The sequence below is a fragment of the Cervus elaphus genome, chromosome 31, assembly GCF_910594005.1.
Source record: "Cervus elaphus chromosome 31, mCerEla1.1, whole genome shotgun sequence".
Lineage (NCBI taxonomy): Eukaryota > Metazoa > Chordata > Mammalia > Artiodactyla > Cervidae > Cervus > Cervus elaphus.
Window position 1 is genome coordinate 21,312,104 of NC_057845.1, and position 24,779 is coordinate 21,336,882.

Here is a 24,779-nt window from a genome sequence, read left to right on the forward strand (position 1 = left end):
TTCTGCATACCAGCCAAACAATTATGCTTGAAATCACTGGTCTTCAACCTTCTAAGTCTAACGTGTTCTTACCCTTGGGGATTAGAATGTTACTTCTTCACCTCCATTGTTCGTAAATTCTAGATTCTGAGACATGGGCATGCCAGAGTGTTCTATAGAAAGCTCATCACCATATAGCTAGGATCTTATGGTTCTTAACAGATAATTGTATCTAAAACATTTTCTTATGTATTCAATGTTTCATGCTGGGAGTTTAAATAAGTTATAATATCTACAGTTATTTAATCCTGTGGCTGAAAAATGATCTATATAAATTATAGCATTCACTGTCAGTAAAGTAGGCACACAGCTAATGGACTCCAAAAGAGACCAATTTGCTTTGTACAGAGAGAATATTGTAGGTGCCTTTCCTTCAAACAAAAATTTAATCCTCAAATTATACTTCATATACTTGTTATTAATTTCTTAATGTATTTCTGGTTTAGTTGTTCCTGTTTACTCAACAGTTAAAAGTTGTACAAAAATAAAAGGTAAATGGTAAGGAAAGTATACAGAATACAAAAAACTGGTTTATAAGACTTATGCTAAAAGGAAAATTATTCATCTGGAAATCAAGGAATTTAAAAAGTCAAAAGAAACATACATAAGCAAAATTTAGGATTATAAACTACAATGAACTTATTAATATAAATTAACATGGCCCACTGTTTTTATTCTAGGGAAAAAGCAGTCCTAAATTAAATTGTATGTCTATGATAAGTAGACATACTCAACACAGTCCATAAACAAGTCAAGTATATTACCGATGCACAGCACTCTCTGAACTAAATTTAGGTATGCTTTAAGACAAATAATAATTAAGAAAACCCCTCAGATTTATGGCCGCTGTTGTAATTCATTCAAATATTCAATAGAAATTCATCACAGGGAGAGAGATCTTCTACTCCACTCATTCATTCATCCAATAAATAAATAAATAGACCTTATTATGTGTAAGGAATTGCAGGGGATACAATGAAAAATACGGCATGGACTTTGCCCTCAAGGGGCTTACAGTCTAGTATGGAAAAAATAAACAACCACATAGATAGCTGTAACATAAGGGAGAAAGTGATGTGTCATAAGAAAGACTCAGACAATGTGCTGTGAAAGTCATTGACACTAGCAGACTTTTTTTTGAACACTACAGTGTTCAAGTAGCCAATAAAAATGAAGACCAATGACAGGTTTGCAAAATTAAATGCCAAATTTTGTGAATCTATGGATGATGAAAGCTGCAATATTTATGCAGTATAAGTCACTACTCCCCCATTCTTAAATATGTTTAATTATAGAGTAACAACCTATCAGATATACCATCTTGCCAGTTTATAAGCAGATGCAAATACAATAATCTCATGCTTACAGATAAAAGATAACTTTAATTATCTATAATACTCATGACACATAACCTTCTTGCACAGAAATTGATTCAGTCAGATTAAAATGATGAAGAATTCCTCGATGGCTCAAGTGTGCTCCAAGGAAAGCTAGAAGGTTGTACAGTTAACTCCCAGGGTGTAACTCTAAACCATACAACCTACTACCTCAACCCGGATGCACACAGCTTCCAGTGTTGCTTCAAACTCCTTATCATATCTTCAGTCAGCTCCTCCAAATATGGCAGCCATAGACCTAAGGACTTGGCAAGGATGTAGATATAACTACATAATTATATACATAATCCTAACATTTTACTGATAAACTGAATCTGTGTCTACTAGGACTATCCTAACTTCTTCAGTTTCCAGCAAAGGTCATATAAAACACCTTCTGACATCTCTCATGGCATAATTCCACTAGCAATTAATAATATTAAAAGTCAATAGCAATTCAGCTTCGTTTTTAAAGAGAAATAGGTTCAACAGTGACACATCAGTTCACAGCCTTTAATTTTCTAATTGAAGTTAATGAAGTACACTAACGACTGGAATGTGAACAGAAGTTTCTGAACAGAATCTATGCAGATATTGGTTCAAACCTTGCTATAAACAAAATTCAAGTTTTTAAAATAATTTATTATACTTCGATTTAAACTTCAATGACTGTGCTGAGTCATCTCAAGTCGTCAACAACTGAGGCCTGCCTCAAAAGACAGGTGAGGATTTATATATATGTAAGTATAAACAGTAAACAACTGGAGTTTAACAGGAGTTTGACTGAAATATTATTTAACATCAATGTATATTGCATTTTGTCAGATTACCACACTGACACAGACCCATAGAAGCGAGCTTGTGCCGTCCACTTCACCACAAGATCGGATCTACGGGTTTATGCCAATGGGCAACGTCTCACGTGGGCTCCCTAATAATGCAGGATTTGTTGTAAATATCTGATGAAATTAGGAGACCAAAATAATAATATCAAGACTTTAGCATAAATATTTAAATGCTGAAATGCTCTAGGGATGCATACTTCCAGTTAAAGGCCTTCATAAATACTCTACACTAAATACAAGTTATATACATGAGAATTTTGAAAACAGTATAGTGAAAGGTTTTTCACAGATTACTTTTGTTTTAAGAATGAATATTTTGGAATTAGACTATCCTAATTAACGATGAATTTTAAAAGAAAATAAAAAAGAATCCATATATGCATTCGTGAATTATGTAATTGTGAGGCATGAATATAGTATTACGAGCCTATAATTAAGACCAAATTAACTATTAAGCTAATTGTGTTAGAGCTAGACAGCTTGTTTTAACTCATAAAACCTCAGTTAGTGGTTTAAAGGAACTGGTAATATTGTAACTTTCTCATAAAACAAGTAAGATTTTGTTGATTACACAAAGAGCACAGGAAGTTATTTAAATTCTTAAATATACATATGTGTCTACAGTTAAATGAACAATATTTGGGTAAATTAATATCAGAAAACAAACATTAATGATACATTAATAGCATTATTATTACTACTGCGCGCCAACATTTATACTCCAGATCAACTGCATGAAAGAGGATACTTGTCCATTAAACACAATATATTGAAATTTACTTTTCAAAAAATATGTACTTAAAACATCCGATATGGCTACATACTACTCTCATCTGGTCAACAGGTTGGGCAAAAATAAATTGTTATTAAAAAATGTTTAAATCACAAAACAATAAGCAAACACACAAAGAGTAAACATAAAGCCACACACGTACACATTTCTTAAAACTCCCAACTCAACGGCAACAAAATGGTAAGTTGTACATTATTAATCGTTTCACTTATATCCACAATATTTAGCATGTTCAATTATATCTTCATTGTGAAAACTAATAGTACTGCATAAAAATTAATTAGTGTTTTTGCATGTTTTGAAATAAAATAAAATGTTTTTTTATAGGTTATAGATAATGTGGTCTACATAATTTTTACTATTTTTTGTTTTCTAATTATTTCCATGTTATTAAAAACTATAGTAGAAAATCAACAGTCAGATATTCAAATGTAGAAAAAAATATTTCCACATATATTCATAAATTTAGACATGAAATAAAAGCAACATTTGTTTTGGGTTTTCTCTTAACCATAAGAATGTATATTTTGGTTTCATTCTCTTAGTAGATCATTAAAAAAGAGCAGAACTTCATTCCCTTTCCCCAGATTTCACTTCCTTTTATATGGTGTGACAAATGACAAAATATATTGTCTTTTTCCTAAATTACTTTCTATTCAACTGTATTTCACCTATATTATAGGAATGGATATTTAGATCTATATTCAAAGGGACCCAAACTGTACGTTGATCCCAGACTGAGACAAAAATTTTTCAAAAAGGTAGGTAATATTATAAACTCTCAAACCATCAGTGACAATTCCAACAGCTAAATCCATAAAGAGTATGAAACATATTCTTATAATTAAACAGTCAAAATTATTTTTTCTTTAAAAATATTAAATATTAATTGCTCTTTTGTTTTTTATTTTTACCTGAGATGATTTTCTCCTATGATCACTTTCTTCACTTCTCATATCCACTTTAAGTTTTTCCCTAAAACAACCACAAAAGGAGAAATGTCAGACAACTGCTGTCTAGGAGAAGCATCTGGGTGTATGGTGGGAATGAAGGTAGTCGATCGAGAAGAAAACACAATACCAAAATGGGCAAAACCTTTTAAAGTTTTTTTTTTTTTTAAAGGCTTGGAAGACTCATGGAGCCCCACCCAAGGCTACTCATATGACATATAATGTGGTTTCATAGTTTGCATTTATGCATTCATTTTGGTTGGTGCTGTTTTCACAGTAACAGTTTTGAAAGTGAAAGGAGGCAAGGCTGTTAAAGAAGCGACTAGGTTTTGCACAATGAACTAGTGAAAGCTGAAAAGAGATTTGGATTTGGCATGGAGCTTAATAAGATAATTAAGAGTGTAGAGATTAATGGCTCCTAAAAATAACATTTAAAATAATGTTTTTCAACTAAAGGATCTTGAAACATGAAAACAGGTTTATAAATGTTAATTAAGCCTGTGAAAGTTGATGTTTCATTAGCTGAGGCAGCATAAAGGAACAAGAGCTATTTTTTAAATAATTAGTGAACAATAACCAATAAACTTAATAAAACATTTTCTTTGAATGTTATCAGTGTATAGGGTATTTGTAATTTCCCACAATTCTTTGTATAATGACAAAACAGAAGGTAGAATTCATCACCTCTGTACTATTTTTCATTGTTTACCCTATATATTTCTATTATAATAAAATACGATTTTAAAAGCACAACAGTTTGCTTGAAGTTTATTCTTTTCACAGAAAATATTATAGCATCAATTCTTCATGTGCAAATTATAGTCTTTATATACGTTCTATATTTCAAAAGCATTCTTTTTCTTTAACAATTTTAAAACATGTTTAGAAACAGTTTTAATAAAAATTAAAATAGGTGCAATACATTGGCTAATCCTTTCCCACTGAACTAGGCAAAACTAGGTTTTTGTTATAAAATGTTTAAATTGCTCAGCAATTTACTACTACAAACAGACAAAATAATTAGAATGCAATGCATTTATATGCTGAGCCATTACATTGCTTTAAATGTAAAACAAGTTTGTGTGTACTTTTTCCACTAAAGTACCTAATTGATATTTCTAACAGCTCTAAGACAAATGCTTCTTTTAAATATATTTTAAAAGTCAGTATTATTGTGGAACAAGCCCTTTTTCTACTTAGTAACTGAGAACATGATCTTTTCATCCTTATTTTGTCACATGAAATCTTGGTAAGTAAATTAAATATAACTTCCCTCAAACTAAATTTCACTTATTAGAGAATTTTAATACACATTCGAACACAACCCTGTTTTAGGAGTTCAAAAAGTTTCTTCTTTCATATTTCAAATTATGAGTCACATCACAGTAAAGATTTAGTTTCTTTACCATCTAGGGCTAAATGTTCACTTTTCTTAGACAGCAAAAAGTAATACTGTACACAAAAAGCACAGATAACATATTAATGCTTTTCCAAAGCTTCTATGTATAACAGAAACTAAAACAGGTACCGTCTTTTTCATAGAGATTTTTCTAGTTTTGCTAAAGTTTCTAGTCTACTCAGGATTAGAGCAAGAGAGCAAAAGGAAAAAGTTAATAAGAATAAAGTGGGAGATGAGTTACAAGAGTAAACTGAAAGTGCAAGGACCCCCTTTCATAGAACAGTAGACTTAAAAAGAAACAACAACAAAAAAAGTTATACCTGATACGAAAGGTGCGATTTCACCAAGTGCAATAAATTGCTTATTATGCCATATTTTTGCAATAATACAAATACAGAAGGCTCATTTGCTTATGCTGCCTTACAAAGCTGCTTTACAAAGCGCGATGTCTCTGTAGTTAAATACAAGCCAATGTTTGCTTTTTTTTTTTAGTTTGTTTTGGTTTGGATTTTTGTTTGTTTGTTTTTGTTTTTGAGCAGGAGCATCTCTCTCTCTCTCTCTCTTTTTTTCAGCACTGTTGCATGGAATAGGACAAACTCAGATTTTTTCTTCATGCCTCCTGTTATTTCTTGGGAAAAAAAGAGGACCAGGGTGCTTGTCTTCTTTTTCTTCCTTCTCGGTATTGCAGGCACAAAGCGCTGCGCAGAAGCTGCACCAATCCTTGCCGTCCCTGGCAGAAGAATGGTAGAAGGTGGGAGAGACCAGGAATCCTTCCAGGCTCTGCTGACTTTAGAAATGAGGATTGCACACGTTTGTCTCCTGAACCAAAAGGGTGAGAAGGCAGGGTGCCAGTTTGCTACACTGCTGCAATGATCTCACGCTCACTGCTGCTGCCGTCCTGTTTGCCCAGTTCAAATGCCTGTTCAGTACAAACCAAAAAAAAAAAAAAAACTACTTGGATTCTTCAGCAAGCAAAAAGGGTATTAACATTAAAAAAAAAAAAAAAAAGAATCAGCAGTTAAGAAAAGGCAAAAAACAAAAAGCACATACAATTTTAGGATTCACTTGTTATGCCTCAATATTCTGTTTATATGTTCTTTCTTTCTCCCCCCACCACCCCCATTTAGAGATAAGCAGCAGAATTTATCAGGCGTGAAAGGGACAGCCTCCTGGTGGCCTGCCAAAAACCCAGAATAAAGGCGAAGTTGTGCTTCAAAGCTCAGTCGCTTGCTGAGTCTGGCTAAAGTCAAGTATTAAGATCCACCATTTTCTGAGCCATGCTAAAAAAGAAGAAAAAAGTCAGGACGGTTCCTGCTTTCCAAGTCTCCGTTGGCACCATCACAAAATCTCAGTCGTAAGGTCACATGATCCTCTGCCAAATGTAGAGTGCATTCCCATCAACCATTCTGCTGATACTGCGAAGGCAGCTATTGTCTCGTTTAGACCCAAAGTTCAGCCCACTCTTCATTGAATTAGCTGAAAAACGCATCACCTTTGGGGGCTGGGAGTCATGGAAACGTCTACCTGGCAAGCTGCCCACTTTTTCTGCCCATCAACCAGAGATGGAATTGTGCTGCCTAATGCAATGATGACTTGGAATGTGAAGAGTCGTCCAAAGTGAATCTGATTCTTGCAACGCCTGCTTCAGTTTGCACGGAAAACTCTGGCTTCTTGTAGTTAAGAGGGAGGGGGGGAAATCTTTCCTACTAAATGTAGCAAATAAAGGTCTGAACATGCCTACTCTGCAACTTTATTTCACAACACACCCAAATGGTTCTCAAATGAAAAGACTGAAGTCTCTGCAAGTTTTCCGAGTTAAAGACATCCCTTCTTCAGGCTCCTTTTTCCTTATGAGTGCATGCAACAAGCCCAGGACATTTGTTTCAGTCCCTTACGTGAAGACTTAAAATCTCTGAGTTTCGTCTTGCTTTTCATTACTTTCTGATTTTATCTGGCACCCGTTTTGTACTACATGGTCGCAAAATCCACTAGCAACAGTGGGAATGCATTACTGCCGCTGTCTCCATCAGAGTGGTCCCCGAGGGAGCCAGTTGTCTCTCCGACCACACAGACCACTGCAACTGGGTCCTGTGATAACCCTCCACAGCACCTAGCCCAGCTGCTGTGCAAGTTTGCCGAGTCTGACTCGTGTGAGGAGTGCGCTTTCTGTTCCTTCAGCAGCTACAGTTTTCCTGTGTGGTATGAAAGATGCCTTTGAAAGATGCAGGAAATATATCAACAGCTCTTAGGCAATAAAATGAAATGGTTCCCTCTCCCCCATGAATTTCCAATCTAGCGGCGACGAAAGTTCCCGTGGACAAACATTTCCATACTTTCTAACAAAAGTACAGTGAATTAAATCTTTCACCATTTCCTTAAGCAGAATCTAAAGCCAAGCAGGAAAGCAAGTCTTATTAGTATTTAAACCAAACATACTCAGTAGTACTGAAAAGAATCATGTTCTTTTACCTGCATTTAAAAGTGTTTCAATTTTTCAATTAATGAGAGGATCTTTAGAACTCTTACCAAAATTTTTAAATTATATTCGGTGCCTTACAAAACTATGGGCCAATGTTATCCCTTCTCCATGTACACAACGCCCCCCCACTACCGCCACACACACTGCACAATACCTGCAAAATATTTTAAAAAATAATCAAACCATGACTTGCCTAATAAAAGAAAACCATCAAAAAAAAAAAAAAAAAAAAACCAAACAAGGGATCTAGGAAATACCCTGGAAAAGGTATGCATTTTTTTGAGTCATGGTCTTTGGGTCACTTTCTTAAGGAATCGTAGGAATGAACATGTACACACACATGCATGGGAACCATTCTGGTGTCCTCCTTGTTTGTAATTCAGAACACAAACAACTGTAAACCATAAAACAAAAGCTTACATGTGCTGAATTTAAAAACGCTTTTTTCTAGATTGCAAAATTCTGGACAAATTTTGCAAATGTCCTAAGCACATGCTTTAGAGTGTCCGATGGAGAATTGAGCCTGGCAGACACATGTGCCCCATGCTTTAGCATAGTAAGAAGAAAGTAGACAAGCCCTCATAGAAAGAAAATAGCTAAATTTTGAGTTCTCATTCATTTATCCAGTAGATATTATTAAGTAGTATTATATGGCCAGGCCTTGTGGTAGACAAAGGGGTATAGCAATGAATCAAATGGGCATGCCCCCAAGTAGGAATCTTCTGGTAAGAACTTTTAAGTGAGAAAAGCTCACATCTGAACAGAAGTGTTGTAGATCCTCCTAAAGGAGCATTATTGCCAGTCAAGAAACAAAGTGATAGGAATAGGAAAGTGGAATGAAATGGATATAAAAAATAGCTTATAGATAAGAGATACTTTGTCATCTGCTATTTAAAATTTACTCCTTTTAATGGAAAATACAATTAGAACGTTTTTACAATTTTGCCTGATTCCTTAAAGAACCTAATTTGAAAAGTATATATTGTCATCTCAACTTTAAAAACAAAAATAGAAGGTGTGGCAGATATTCACTTCCAGGCAGATGGAGTCGTTTATCCTAAATCCTTCTGCTAGGTACAAAGAAAAAACCTGGACATTGTCTGTAAAACAAAGGTAAAAAGACTGAAAGATGGAGAAAATACAGTCCAACTAGGGACCCTAGGACTGAAGGGACAACTGGTGGTGAGTTCCCTGCATTTTAATTTTGCCTCATACATCCAAAACGCGAAGCTGAAAAAGCCTGCAACCCAGAGACACCAATTGGTACATTCCCGAAATTTCCCAACAAAAACTTGTTCTCTCTACCAACTTGTTCTCTAGCCAAAACCAGGAAAGCAGCAGGCTGAAAAGATAGAAAGCACAGGGACAATACCATTTTGCTTTCATCAAATGCCACACACCCACCCCAGGCCTGCAAAGGCAGAGCCGGCGGGGCGGGGGCTAGTGCCAAACTTGTGAGGCTAGAACAAAGTACCCCCAAACAACTCCTCCCTGCTAACCCCAGGGCAGTGTAGGAATGTCTGAGTAGGAAATTTGGACTTTCATCCCTGTCAGGGAATAATGAGAACTCTTCCTCCCAAATACAGTCTCAATGGAGACTCAGAGAGAGGCTGAACACCCATCCCAACCCAAAAGTAATGACTCAAGCTTCTTCCCCCCGCTAAGGTGATGTCAGACAAAGGATACCTAGCGGAGAGTCAGGACGTTAGAGATTGCCCAGCAGTCACAAGGCAACCCCACCACCCCTCAACCTGCAAGCCAGAAAAGGCCACAAAGGGAGCAGTTAAAAAAACCACTCCAAATTTCCCCTGCCAGGAAGGTATCAGTGGAGGCCTGCTGGGGAAGAGGAACCCTTGACCCCCTCCCTGCAGCAAAAAGTTAGGCATCAGGGGTGGCCACAGGCTGCCTGTACTTCTACCTATACCTGGCAGTGTACCCCCTTTCCTGTTGGATTAGTGTCAGAGGAAGCTAGCTTAAACGGAAGGTTCAAATAAGACCCAGAGACTCATGACATCCACATGTCCAGGCTTCAGTTGGAAAGATTTTGCACAGAGAGAAGCAGGACGATCTCAAGCTGAATGTAAAAAGACAATCAGTGCACATGAACACCAAGATGACAGAGATACCACAGTGGCCGTACAAAGATTCTAAAGTAGCCATCATGAAAATGCCTCAGTGAGCAATTATGAACATGGCTGAAGTAAACTTAAAAAAATAAAAGTCTTAGCAAATAAATGGAAGATATAAAAATAATCACATGGAAATTTTTGAACTAGAAAATACAGTGGTGTGTATTAAGTCGCCTCAGTTGTGTCTGACTCTTTGTGACCCTACGGACTGCAGCCTCCTCTGTCCGTGGGATTCTCCAGGCAAGAACACTGGAGTGGGCTGCTGTGCCCTCCTCCAGGGCTCTCTCTGACCCAGGGATGGAACCCACGTCTCTTACGTCTCCTGCACTGGCAAGTGGTCGGTGCATCAGTACCACCTGGGAAGCCCGGAACACACAATAGCTGAAGTAAAAAACAAACGGAGGGGGCAAAGGAAAGAATCAGTGAACTGGAAGCTAGAACAAAAGAAATCACCTAACCTGAACCACACAGAGAAAATACACTTGAAAAAAAAAAAATCAGGTAACAGAGACTTATGCAACTATGGAACTATAAGAAAAGAAAAAATATTTATGCCACTGAAATCCCAGAAAGAAAGGATATAGAGGGCAATGTATAAAATATGCTCAAAGAATTAACGACTGGAAACTCCCCAAATTTAGCAGAAGTCACACAGATTTAAGAAGATTATCAAACCACAAGCAGGAAATACCCAAAGAAATCCACACCAAAACACATCTTAGTCAAACCTCTGAAAACTAAAGACAAAGAAAAAAACGTTGAAAGCAGCAAGAGAAAAACATGACCTTACGTATAAAGGAAAAAAAAAATTTCTGACAAGTGCGTTTCTCATCAGAAACCGTGGTGGCAGGATGAAGGGAACAACATTTTTAATGGCTGAAAGAAAAGAACTGTTAACCCAGAATCCTGTATCTATGGAAAATATCCTCTAGGAATGATGGGCAAATCAAACCAGTATCTGACAAAGGGACACTAAGATAATTTTCAACAGTAAATCTACCCTAAAAGAATGGTTCAGGAAGTTGTCTAAACAGAAAGGAAATGATAAAAGAAGAAACTTGGAACAACTTTAGATAGGAAGAAAGAATCCAGTAACAAAAATATGAGTAAAAATAATAGACTTTCCTTATTTGGAATTCTCTAAGTTATGGTTGATGGTGAAAATAAAAATTTATCACTGTCTGATGTGATTCTAAATGCAGGTAGAAGAATATTCAAAATAATTATATTATAAATGGTTAAGGATAAAGGTACCAAAAAGCAAGTAAAATTTACATACTTCATTTGAATTGGCAAAATGAAGACACTAGTGGACTGTGATAAGCTATGTATATATAATTTAATATATAAAACAACCACAAAAAATGCACAAACAGATATGCAGAAAAACACTAGGTAAGTAAAAATTCTAAAAATTGTTCAAGTAACCCAGAGGAAGGTAGGAGAAATAAAATACAGAAAATAAAGGACAAAATGTCAAGTTTAAACCATAACATATATATAAATAAATTAAATGTAAATTGTCTGAATACACCAACTAAAGTGCAGAGATCTACATAATGGAGTGGGAAAAAAAATCACAGCTTAGTTAAATGCTATCTACAAGGAACTCAATTCATACCTAATAACATACACAGCTTGAAAGTAAAATGATGGACACAACATATATCATGCAACATTAGTCAAAGAAAATGACATTAATATCAAAAACAAAAGACTTCAATAAAATTCCCAGAGACAAACATCATAAAATGCTTAAAAAAAGACATAGCAACCCTGAGTGTGTATATACCAAAGAGAAGAGATGCAAATTGTGTAGCATGAAAACTGGCAAAACAGAAGAGAAAAACAGACAAACCCATGATTATAGTTGTAGACTTCAACACACCTCTTTCAACAATTGTTAAAACAACTAGATGGAGAATTAGCACAGATACAGAATTCATCATCATCAAACAGAGTCTAATTGACATTTTTAGAGCATCTCATCAAACAGTAGAAGAATATACATTATTTTCGAGTCCCCCAAAACATATATCAAGACAGACCATATCCTGATCCATAAAGCAAATGTGAACAAATTAAGAATAAGTGAAATCATACCTTGTATGTTTTCTGACTGCAATAGAATCAAACTAGAAACTAATAAGGAAAAGATAACAGAAGATAAGTGGGCAAACCTCCAGCAAGACTGCCGGAAAAAAGAGAGAAGACACAAAGTATCAGTTTCTGCAATGAAATAGGACATTATCACTACAGAACCTTGTAGATATCTAAAAATAACAATGAAAAACTACAAACACAGAACCTAGACAAATTAGATAAAATGGACCAATTCTCCAAAAATCATAAATTACAACTCACTCAATATAAATTAGATCATTTGAATAGGCCTACAGCTATATTTAAAAATTGCCTTTATAATTAAAAACTCCCTCAAAAAGAAATCTAAGGGCTTAGACAGTTATACTGAATAATTCTAACAAATATTTAAAGCAGATTTAATACAATTTCTACACATTTTTTGAGAAAATAAAAAGGGAGCAATTTCCAATTTATTTTTTGAAACTACTATCATCTTGATAACAAAACCAGACAAAGACAATAGGAAAAAAGTGATAGACCAATATCCCTTCAGAAAATAGACTTCAAAATTCTTAATAAAAAAATAACAAATAGAATTTAGCAACATATAAAAGGACTTATATACTACAACAGTAGAGGTTTATTCCAGAGATGCAAGGCTAGTTCAATATTCTAAAATGAATATAATATATCATATTAACAGGCTAAAAAAATCACATGAATTTATAAATGGGTGTTGAATAAGCATTTGAAAACATCAGCCACCATTCATGATTGAAAATGCTCTTACAACTAGGAATAAAGGAAATTTCCTCAATTTGATGAAGATCTTCTACCAAAAAAAAATCCTACAGTCAACATTATACTTAAAGGAAAAGACAAAATGCTGTTCCCTTAAATCAGCAATAAGGTAAGACTGTTCACTCTCACTATTCTCATTCAACTTAACATGCAAGTTCTATTCTAGCTAGGGTAACAAAGAATTGGAAAAAAGAAGATGAAAGATAAAAATACAAATACAATGCTAATGAAAATCACTCAAAATGATATACTTAGGTATAGATCTAAAAATAAATGTAAAAATCTTGTATACTGAAGATTATACAAATGCTGAGGAGAGAAATCGAAGAGACTAGAAGAAACACCCATTCACAGATTCTAAGTCTCAACACAGTTGAGATGTCAGTTCTTCCCAAATTGAAATACAGGTTTAGTATAATCCTCTATCAAAATCCCAGCAAGAGTTTCTTTGTAGAAACAGATAAACTTATTCCAAACTTCATATGGACTTGCAAAGGAACTAAAATACTTAAAACAATGTTGGAAAAATATATTGTGAAGAATTATCCAATTTCAAAACTCATTTCTTAATATATTTAATATATTTCTTAATATTAAGTATAATATTATATATATAATATGTTAATAACAAATACAATATTAGATTACTATTTGATGACAATCAAGACTGTGTGACACTGGTGAAGGAACAGACACATCAATCAATGAAACAGAACAGGAAATATAAAAATAGACCCACACATATGTGCCTCATTGATTTTTGACAAAGATACAAAAACAACTCGATGGAGAAAAGATAATCTTTTCAACAAATGATACGGGAGTAATTAAACATCTACCAACCAAGAAAAAAAAAGAGAGTCCTTTAATATATATCCTACATTAACTCAAAATTTTAAAAATTAACTTATGTATTTAAAATTTTATTTCTTTCTTTTATTTTTTATTATTTATATTATTGTAATTTTAATTAATTAAAACTTACTTAAAATACTTAAAAATTAACTTAGACATAAATACAACTTTACAAAACTTCTAGAAAATACTGGAGGAGGTCTCGCTCAGTCATGTCCGACTCTTTGCAACCCCGTGGAAGGTAGCCTACCAGGCTCCGCCACCCATGGGATTTTCCAGGCAAGAATACTGGAGTGGGCTGCCATTTCCTTCTCCAGGGGATCTTCCCAACCCAGGGATCGAACGCGGGTCTCCTGCACTGCAGACAGACGCTTCACCGTCTGAGTCCCCAGGGAAGCATAGGACAAATTCTATGGGATCTGAGGCTAGGCAAAAGGTTCCTAAAATTGACATCAAAATCACAAACCATAAAGAAAAATGGTAAATTAGTCTTCATCAAAGTTAAAATCTTTTGCTCCATAAACATTTCCATTAAGAGGATGAAAAGACAAGCTACAGATTGAAAGGAAATTATTTTCAAACCTCATATCTGACAATCAGTATCTAGTAAATACGGTGCTAGTGGTAAAGAAACTTCCTGCCAATGCCAGAGACATAAATGATGCTGGTTCAATCGACCCATGGGTCAGGAAGATCCCCTGGAGGAGGGAATGGCAACCCACTCCAGTTCTTGCCTGGAGAATCCCACCGCCAGAGGAGCCTGGCAGGCTGCAGTCCTTAGGGTCGCACAGAGTTGAACAATCCTGAAGCAGCTTAGCCCACACACATGAAGATATAAAGAGCCCTCACAACTCAACAGTAAAAAAAGCAAAGAATCCAAATGGAAAATGGGTGAAACAATGAAGGGACATTTCATCCAAGAGGATATACAGATGGCAAATAAGCACATTGAAGATGTTGAACATTATTAGTCATTAGGAAATGCAAATCAAAACCACAATGAGATATTACTACACTTCTATTAGAAGAGCTAAAACTAAAAAAATTAGTGAGTACACTAAACATTGGAGAGGCTATTGGTTGCTGATGGGAATTTAAAATGGTACAGTTAGTCTGGAAAACAGTTTGGCACATTTTTTTTTAAACTAAACATATGTTTACCATACGACCCTGCAATTTTCCTCTTGGGCATTTATCCCAAAGAGATGAAAATTTATACTCATGCAGAAACCTGTACATGAATGTTTATAGCCATTTTTTCCCCCATAATAACCCCAAACTAGAAACAACCCAGGTGTTCTTCAACTGATAAGGAGTCAAACAGATAAACCCATATCATGGGATACTCTTCAGCAATAGACAAGAACCAACTATTCACACACAACAACCTGGATGATCTCTTGAGACTTATGCTGAATGAAACAAAGTCCCTCCCTCCCCAAAGGTTCTGTTCTTTATGATTCCATCTATAAAATTTTGGAGCGATAAAATTATAGAAATGGAAAACAGAAGGGGTTAAAGTAGGGGGAAAGTGGGAGGCAACCAACAGTGGATATAAAAGGGCAACAAGAAGAATCCTTTAAGATGATTGGAATATTCTGTATTAACTGTATTCAGGTTAATATCTAGGTTGTGATTTCATATTATTATTTTCAAGTGGTAACTGAGTACATGGTATCTCTTTGTTTTATGTCTTAGGGCTGCATATAAGTTATCTCAAAATAAACAGTTTAATTTTTTTTTTTTAATTAACAAATACATCAAGGAAACTGCTTTCACAGTAGTTTGTATTTTGTGTTATTGTAAAGAAAATGTTCATGGAAAAACCTGAACAAACTGTCTGCTTATTAGTTTACTTAGATTTAAATGCCAAAGTGTTATTCAGTAAACAACGATTTGACTAGCTAGGAAAATCAGCTTGAAAATGCTCTGAATCAGAGGTCAGTAGACTTTTCTGTAAAGGACGAGATAATAAATACCTTAAGTATTGCATGTCATATGGCCTTTGTTATAACTGCTTGATTCTGCTATTGCAGTATGATTGTAGTCCAGACAATACATAAATTAAAGAAAGGGGCAGTGTTCCAATAAAATTTTATCACAGACAACACAATTTTAATTCATCAATTTCATATATAAAATACTTTTGTTTTTTCAACATGTACAAATGTAAAAACTATTCTTAGCAAGTACACTGTACAGAAACAGGTCCTGGATTTGAGCTGCCAGCTACAGCTTGCTGACCTCTGAGCTAAACTACAATTTTTGAAACTTTCTCTTGTCTCGTTTCCATTTTGTTTCCTTTTTATTTTCTTCTTGAATATTTTCGAAATTTCAAAAGACACTAACTGCTCCCAGTTAGGAATTTTGATTCACTGTCCCTTCATCTACATTTTCCTTTCTTGTGTTATCAAAGGATACAAACAGAAGTTTTGAGTCTCCTGCTTTGCAGGCAGATTCTTTACCATCTGAGCCACCAGCGAAGCCCATTAAGATGTGGAACTTGGGACAAAATAGAAAATTGGATAATTTTTTCTTTCCTGTATCACCTTTTGCTTACTTCTCTTCATACAATTAGTGAGAAATATTGTATTTAGTTGCACTGAGCACCTTCAGCTCATGCAACAAATTCTGATAAATTCTCTTTTCATTTTTATTCCGTTACAAATATTTTCTAATTTTCCTTGTTATGGATTCTTAGATACACCCATCATTTAAAAGAGGACATGTAATTTCCAAATACATGGGGTTTTAAGTATCTTTGATATTAACTTCTAATTTTGTTGTTAATTTCTCATTTAAATGCTTTCTTCTCTGCAATTACCCTCTGTGTTTTTTCCAGTCTTTAAACTTTATTAGGGTTTTCAAGGGGTAAGTTAAAGGTCTATCTTGGTAAATACCACATTGCACTTGAAAATAAGTGGGTTATTTTCAAGTATCTTTTGATATTGATTTCTAACATAATTCCACAGTGATAAGGGAACAGACTGCATGATTTCAATACCTCAGACCATGAATTTTTGGCACCTTGTTTTACGTATCTGGATATGTTCCATTGTCTCCTGGTTTACAGCCTATGGGAACTTGAATAGAATTTGTATCCTGCTATTGTGTGAAAATTGTATAAATCTTAATTATGCTGAATTAATTCATAGTGCTTTCATGAAACTCTCCAGACAAGAATACTGGAATGGGTATCCTTTTCCAGGGTATCTTCCCAACCCAGGTCTGAACCCTTGTCTCTTAAGTCTCCTGTTGGCAAGTGGGTTCGTCACCACCAGTGTCACCTGGGAAGCCCACAGAACAATCCATGTATCAAAGTGGGACATCTTCAGACAAATCTGTTCTAAACTCCTGCACCCAAATACCTGTAGCCACAACATACCACACCATTTCTTATAGTCTTTTTCTTTATGTTTTTTTTTAAAACTTCTAGTCTATATAAATTTGAATCTCTTAAATAATTTATTTCATACAATTTCCTAAAATGATTCTCAAGGCCATTTCACCAAAGATGATCTATAAAAGGATGTATTTTTTCTCACTAAATTTATTATTTTTATTTTCCTTTTTTAGGTTTTTTTAAAATTATGAATGTATAATAACACATCTACAGGAGACTTGGAAAATACAGAACAAAGTTACAAATAGTTCTGTAATGTATTATAATTATTTTTAAAGTAGACATAAAGATTTTTAGTTGGAGGTTAAATATAATACTCTCAGAACTAATAGAATGAATAGACAGAAGAGTAGAAGGATATAATAGACCTGAAAACTAATGGCAACTGAGGACCTACGTCTCAAGAGAAACTATTGCTGCTCTCCTAACTACCTAGAAGAATTTAAATTAGGGATTTTTCCCAGAAAATAGAGATCTTACCAGAGATAAATTTCATCTTAGTGGCCCCACCTTTTATGGCAAACTAAACATCAAATAACTGAACATCTGTTCTTCTTGTCCTGTGGATGGTCTGTCCTGGGAACCCCAGACCCTTGCCCATTTCTCAGCTTACAATGGAATATATACTTCATTTTACCTTTCTGTCTTTGAACCTCATGTAGGCTCTTGTATATACAGAATCAATTTTTATTTTACCCTGTTAACCTGTCTCACATTAATTCTTAGATCAGCAGAAGAAACTTTCGGGCAGAAGAAAATTTATTTTCCTCCTTGAAACTCACATGATGGTGGTTGGCAAGGTGGAAGAAGTGACAACGAAAAGAAATGGTATGAAAATGCAGAAAAAATAAGTAGCTCATGAAAATAAAAAGCAGATTGAAATCATTAAATGAATTACACAAGGAGAGCATTAGATGAGGTGGCTTTGGTGCCTTTGTAAGTGAACCGAAACCTAAGCCTGAAATGCCGCAAGGATAAGAAATCGAAACCTGAAGATAACCAATCATGAACAGCCAACAAGCCTTTCCTAAATTAGGCAACTGATTAAGCTATAGCCATCAAATTTCCTGGCTTTGCTTCACTGTCTTCTCTGTTAAAAAGTCTATCCTATAGTTCCTATCAGTAAAGCCCTTCTGAGAGTTTCTAACCACTTTCAGTTTGGTGCTGCCAGATTCCAGTCATTTTTTGTCCTCAAATAAATGCTTAAAATGTTAACACGCCTCAGTCTACCTTTTAACAAAGTTAAACCTAAGTCACAGAAATATAAAACTATGTCAAGCACAATGTGAAATTTAAAGGCAAAGCCTTGATTGAAGGAATGATAGTAAGTAAATAATAACTTGCATAATCTTGAAGTCAAAATACTCCACCGAGTCCACATACATAAAGGAGAAGGCTCCTAATGGAATTATTATTTACATGAAAAATAAGATTTTTTCCAGAAAAATATGCTGAAAGACACCATAAAACATAGTTAGTAAATTACACAAATGAAAAACATTCTGGAGTCTTCAGAAAATATTGCCTAAATTTCTTTAGAAAATCAGAATGAGTAGTGGAGAATAAAACCTTTTTTAATTACCTGACTTCAAACAATTAATATAAAGAATTAAATTGCTTATTATTTTTGCCCTTATAATCATCAAGACTCATTAAGAAATTATGACCATTCATTATCTTTGTATCATATGGGAGGTGATGAAAACATTTTAATTGAAGTGAGAAGTTTTAAATAAACATGATTTCTCAAAATATTGGCCATGTAAAATGAGGTTTAATCACTACTTATATTAGTTCATACATGCATTTAAAAGTCAAGTTATAAATCCTTTAATAGATATAGAAAAGTATTAATATTTATTGAACACTCTCAAATTATGGGTCTGGTGCTAAGCAATTTATGTAAATTGATATAGTTGATGATTCAGACTAATTTCTCTAATCCAACTTTGATGAGGGTGAAGTTCATCCATGTACGGTTATATTTGCTTGTATAACATTTTCATATTGAAGAAAAAAGTGTTGTCTTTAAGTGTGTGGTAACATCGGTGTTTTAAGTGGCTTAGAGTTTTTTAACCATTACTCTTGCAGTAACTACGGAATTATACAATTCAATTTTCATTTTTCCAAAACAGAGAAACTAAATAATATGCAATTTTCAGTATATGTCTTTAACTAATTTAAAAAATGCCTCTTTTGCTGTTTTTGGATATCTGGGCCTTCTCAAGGCTAAAGATTTGGCTCACAAGTAATTAGCAGATCCTTTCATGCTTTGGCTGATTTAAAAATTTGGGGTACCAAGATCATCCCCCTGAAAGCTTACAAACCAGATTAAAAGGCCCTTAAATAAACTGATTTGAGAGTAAGAAAAAAAATCAAAACCATAAATTTAGTGTAATGACATAAATGCTCTCTTTCTTTGGGATTTTCATCAGTCCTAGTACTGTAGAGAAGAAGATAAATCATATAAAGCTTAAAATTAACAAAGTTGGGTAGTTAAAAACATGTTGCAGACAGGTAAAGCTGCTAGTTGTATTACCTGGACTGTTTAAGATGAGCATTCATCTTAAATATGCATGATATCTTACTTCCTGGCTCACATACAGATGAGGCTCACTTACTAAGGGTAGCAGTCTTGGAGGTCTGGTGTCTTTCTTACGCACTCAGTAGCTATGCCTTACACAGTAACTAACTTCAGATTTCATGAGAATGAAAGGCTGCAAACATTTCTGGTTATTAAAATAGAAATTTTTATTAGAAGAGTTAAGGAACAAAGTTAAAAATAGCCGACTTGACTTTCTACCTAACGAGAGACACCACAAAGACTCCTTTGACTTAGTATCAAATGTTCACATGACTTCACAAATTTGCATCCCCAGAAGTAAGGGGTAAAACCTTTGGAAACAAGTAGAGCATGAGCCAAAGGTGTGCAGACAGGACCTCATCGATCCTGGAATTAGGGAATATGGAATGTACTGCTGGGAAGGGCATGCACTCAAAACTGGGGACACCTGTTTGTTATTTCCTGTTAGCAATTGAATTATTTAATAGGAATGTTTTTCTGCAGTGAAATGAATATACTCAAATGATATCCAAGTACAATAAAGTGCTTAAAGAATTAAAAATAGAATAAATGTTAATTAATGCCATCCCAGAAAAGTAGAGGCAATTCATTCTACAACATACTTAAGGATCTGACTGTACATAAGGAACCGCACCTTGGTTTTCTGTCCACCACATCCTCTTCCACTGTCTGTTCTCAATTACAGATAGCACGTTCTACTTTTCAAAAGTCACATGTGACCTGACGCTACCCTCATGCATGTACTGTCAATTACTGATACTTGAAAACAATTTTCGTTTCAGATAAAATCGCCCTCATCCTCCCCACTGACCTGTGGTGTGCTGGTGTAATGGCACCCTCCACGTCTACATATCTTCTGCATGTGATGACAGAGTCTCTTTAAAAGGACTGTGGTTGAACAAGAGTGGGCCGAGTTAGCAAAACGTGGATTATTCATATGTTGCCATCTGTAGTCAATTGTATTAAATTTATTCCAGATTTATAATGTGAATGCTTCAGATTAGTCCCATATTGATGGCCATTGGTCCAACTACATCAGTCTTTACATCTTTACCTTTCTAGAACCAAATAAAAATTCTTTGGTGCCTACATTTAGAATCATCTCATGATCTACACAAGGAACTTACTGTTCATATTTTACATGCAAAATCATCTCTATTAGCATACTATTATGAGTGACAACATGGGTTTTTGTTTATCAACAACATTCATTTTGTGATTAATGCAAAGATATGTTATTAATGTTTCTATCATAAAGTAAGAGCAGTTTTGATTTCACAAAACACCGTGTGTAACTAAGAAAAAATGGCATGATATGTGCATGAGTTGAATCCACTTTAATCAATTCTTTCTTCTATTGTTCGTAACTCTTTAACTATAGAAACATATTACAGGTCTATATAGTTTATATTTATTATAAGAATGGAATATCCCACAAATTATTTTTAAATAATGGAATGTTATTCTATTAACAGTGAAATAATTTTTAAACACACTGAATATATTTTCTAAATATATTTTCTGTATATTTTCTAAATATACAATATTTAGAAAACATTGTATATTGAACTTACTAAACAGAATATATTGCCATAATTTTAGTTTTCTATGTGTATTTAATTTTATTGGTGTCATTATGGACTTCCCAGGTAGCGCTAGTGGTAAAGAATCTGCCTCCCAATACAGGAGACTTAAAGAGACATGGGCCTGGTGCACTGGGAAGACCCAGAGGAATCGGGTAGAGAGGGAGGTGGGAGGGGGGATCGGAATGGGGAATACATGTAAATCCATGGCTGATTCATGTCAATGTATGACAAAAACCACTACAATACTGTAAAGTAATTAGCCTCCAACTAATAAAAATAAATGGAAAAAAAGTAAAATAAAATAAAATGAAGAATTGAAAAAAAAAAAAGAGAGACACAGGTTCGATTCCTGGGTAGAGAAGTTCCCCTGGAGGAGAGCATGGCAACCCACTCCAGTATTGCTGCCAGGAAGACCCCATGGACAGAGGAGCCTGGAGGGCTGTAGTCCATAGGGTTGGAGACTCAGACACAACTTAAGCAATTTAGCACGAACACACAGTGTCATTATTAGTGGCGCTGGTTATTAAACTTTGGTTGAATATATAGTCCCAGTTCTGTGATAGGCCAAGAGAGTCTTTAAGGAAAAAAAAAAAATAATATGCAAGAGAATGAGTAGACAAGCAACAGACTGGGATAAAATATTTGCAAAAGTTCTGACAAAGGATTGATTCAAATATAGAAAGAACTCTTAAAACTCAACAATAAGGAACAAACAACCTCATTAAACAATGAGCCGAAGACCTTGGCTCAGTGGATAAAAAAATCTGCCTGCTATGCAGGAGATGCAGGTTCAATCTCTGGGTTGGGAAGATACTCTGGAGGAGAGCATGGAAACGCACTCTAGTATTCTTGCCTAAAGAATCCCATGGACAGAGGAGCCTGAAAGGCTCTATCTAGTCCATAGGGTCTCAAAGCATCAGGCATGACTGAAATGACTGAGTACACACATAGACCTTAACAGTTGCCTCACTAAAGAAGATACATTGGGATTGACAGACACATGCTACTATGCATACAATATATGACTGATAAAAGCCTTGCTGTATAACGCAGGGAACTCTACTCAATACTCTGCAATGGGCTATATGGGAAAATCTAAAACAAACAAACAAAAGAGTGGATACATGTACATATACAACCGATACCCTTTGTTGTACACCTGAAACTAAAACAACACTGTAACTCAACTATGCTCCAATAATTTAAAAATAAGATATACAGATGGAAAATAAAAGTAGGAAAAAAGCTTTATATATCATATGTTTTCAGGGAAATGCAGATTGAAATAACACACTGATTAGAATGGTCAAAATCAGAGACACTGACACCACCAACTGCTGAACAGGGTATGGAGCAACAGGAATTCTCATTCATTACTGGTGGGAATGTGAAACGGTACAGCCACTTTGGAAGACGTTTTAGCAGTTTCTCACAAAAATAATATTCTTCTCACAATTTCCAGGAATCATGCTCCTTGGTATTTACTCAGAGGAGTGGAAAACGTTTATCTCTACACAAAACCCTTCACACTTGTGTTCACAGTAGCATGCTGGGGAAAGGAAGGGGTGATTCCACAGGCTACAAAGGACTGTAGGCCAGTGAAGCTACTCTGAATACTTGAATGGTGATAGATGTGTCCAAACCCATATAATGAACAGCATCAAGCGTGAGTCCTAGGGGACTTCTCCGGTGGGCCAGGGGTTAAGAATTTTCCTGCTAATGCAGGGGACACAGGTTTGATTTCTGGTCGGGGAAGATCGCAAAGACATGGAGCAATGAGGGCCATGTGTCACAACTACTGAAGCCCATGGGCCGAGAGCCTGTGACATCACAGTAAGAGAAGACATGGCAACGGAATCCCTTGCGCTGCAACGAAGCGGAGTTCCCACTCGCTGCATTGAAGATCCAATGCAGTCAAAAATAAAGAAATAGTTGTTGTTTTTTTTTAAAGAGTGAATCCAAATGTAAACTTCATGGACTTTGGTGATAATGATGTATTAAAGTAGGTTCATTAACTGCAGCAAATGTAGCCCTCTCATGGAGGGTGGCTATGATAATGGGGAAGGTTATGCATATATGGGGAATAGGGGTCATGTGGGAAATCTCCCGTCTATTTCTTCCTCTTCATTTTGCTATAAACCTAAAACTGCTTTAAAAAAATTAAACCTTTTAGAAGAAACAATGAGCTCCTTTAACTTGCCATAACATTCAAGGCCTAGTTAGTCTATTGCACTGTGTAAGGTCAGTATAGTTTTTAGAAGATATAGTTTGGTTATTCATCCCTAAACTACATGCTCTTTATATTTTTATATATGTATGCTTTATATTACATATATATAGATATATGTGTGTATGTATACACACACACACACACACATATATATATACACATATATTTTATCATCTGAGCTTCAATGACTTCATATACTTTTGTTTTCTTGTAGGGATGTCAGTCATCTATTGGTCAGTCAGTGTCTATGCCAATTCTTTATTTACTGAATTTAATCTGCTCTAGCCAAAATAAGAAAAGAAAAGGCAGTACAACAGTGTCAATATTGCCATTACTCTTTTAATATTTAGTACATAATGGATAGTGCACATGTAAGCTGCTATGCAGGAGATAGTTCTATGTCTTCAAAAAGCTTAAAATCTTACAGAAATAATAAAACATGTCAAAGTCATATGTACCCTCCAAAGTGAACTATGACTGAGAAGGTGTAAAGAGAGGTTGGGTGTGAAGATATGAAAAGAAAATCTAGAAGAGCTCTATGTGCACCTGGACATTGATGGCTAAGTAACAATCTGGACACTAAGAACAATTCTATGACATATTCATTCTGTTTTAAATATGATAAAAATCAAATACTTGATGGGAAGTATATTGGAAAGCACTGTCTGGCATTCAGTGTGGTGGTGCCTAGAAAGCACCAAAGGAAGCTAGTGTTTGGTACAGAATCCGTTTTAGTCCACAGGCAAGAACATACCCAGCTCCACATCAAAGACAGAAAAGAAAAAGGTGACGTTCAGGTGTAATGCACGGTCCTCGAATAAAATCATTGTTAGCTGAATATTTTCATTAATTAAAACAGTTCAAATATACTACAAGATAGATTATATATCTTGATTATTTTCAAAATAATTTCCAATTGATTTCTAACAAATAAACTCCATGTATTGCTTGTCCAAATGTGTGTTTTCTTATTTGAAAATAGGATATTATAGGAAAAGAGAACATATGTGTGTGCATGTGTAATGTTATTTACTCACAGTTCAGTAATTAAAACTGTTTCTATATGACACTGTCTTCAATTTTAAAGAAAAGGAGCATCTATTTGTTATTTTAAGGCAGAAAAGAGAAAAATCAAAATCATCAAAGCTAAAAGCAACATTTAGACATGCTAAATATATACTTTGGTTAAAAAATAATCTAACAACTTGAAATAAGACTTGCTTTA

At 34.9% G+C, this 24,779-nt stretch overlaps 1 protein-coding gene across 8 annotated transcripts in view; it reads right to left on the reverse strand.

The window, feature by feature from the left end:
* Window positions 1–24,779, reverse strand: part of LOC122687327 — a 716,827-nt gene that overhangs the window by 113,035 nt on the left and 579,013 nt on the right. For 6 of the 8 annotated variants that reach the window (XR_006339106.1, XR_006339103.1, XR_006339108.1 and 3 more), the window contains one exon: window positions 3,968–4,028. The gene's annotated coding sequence lies outside the window, so the exon portion shown is untranslated. Of the gene's footprint in view, window positions 1–3,967; window positions 6,322–24,779 lie in introns of all 8 variants that reach the window. The other 2 variants (XR_006339104.1, XR_006339107.1) reach the window with 1 other exon arrangement.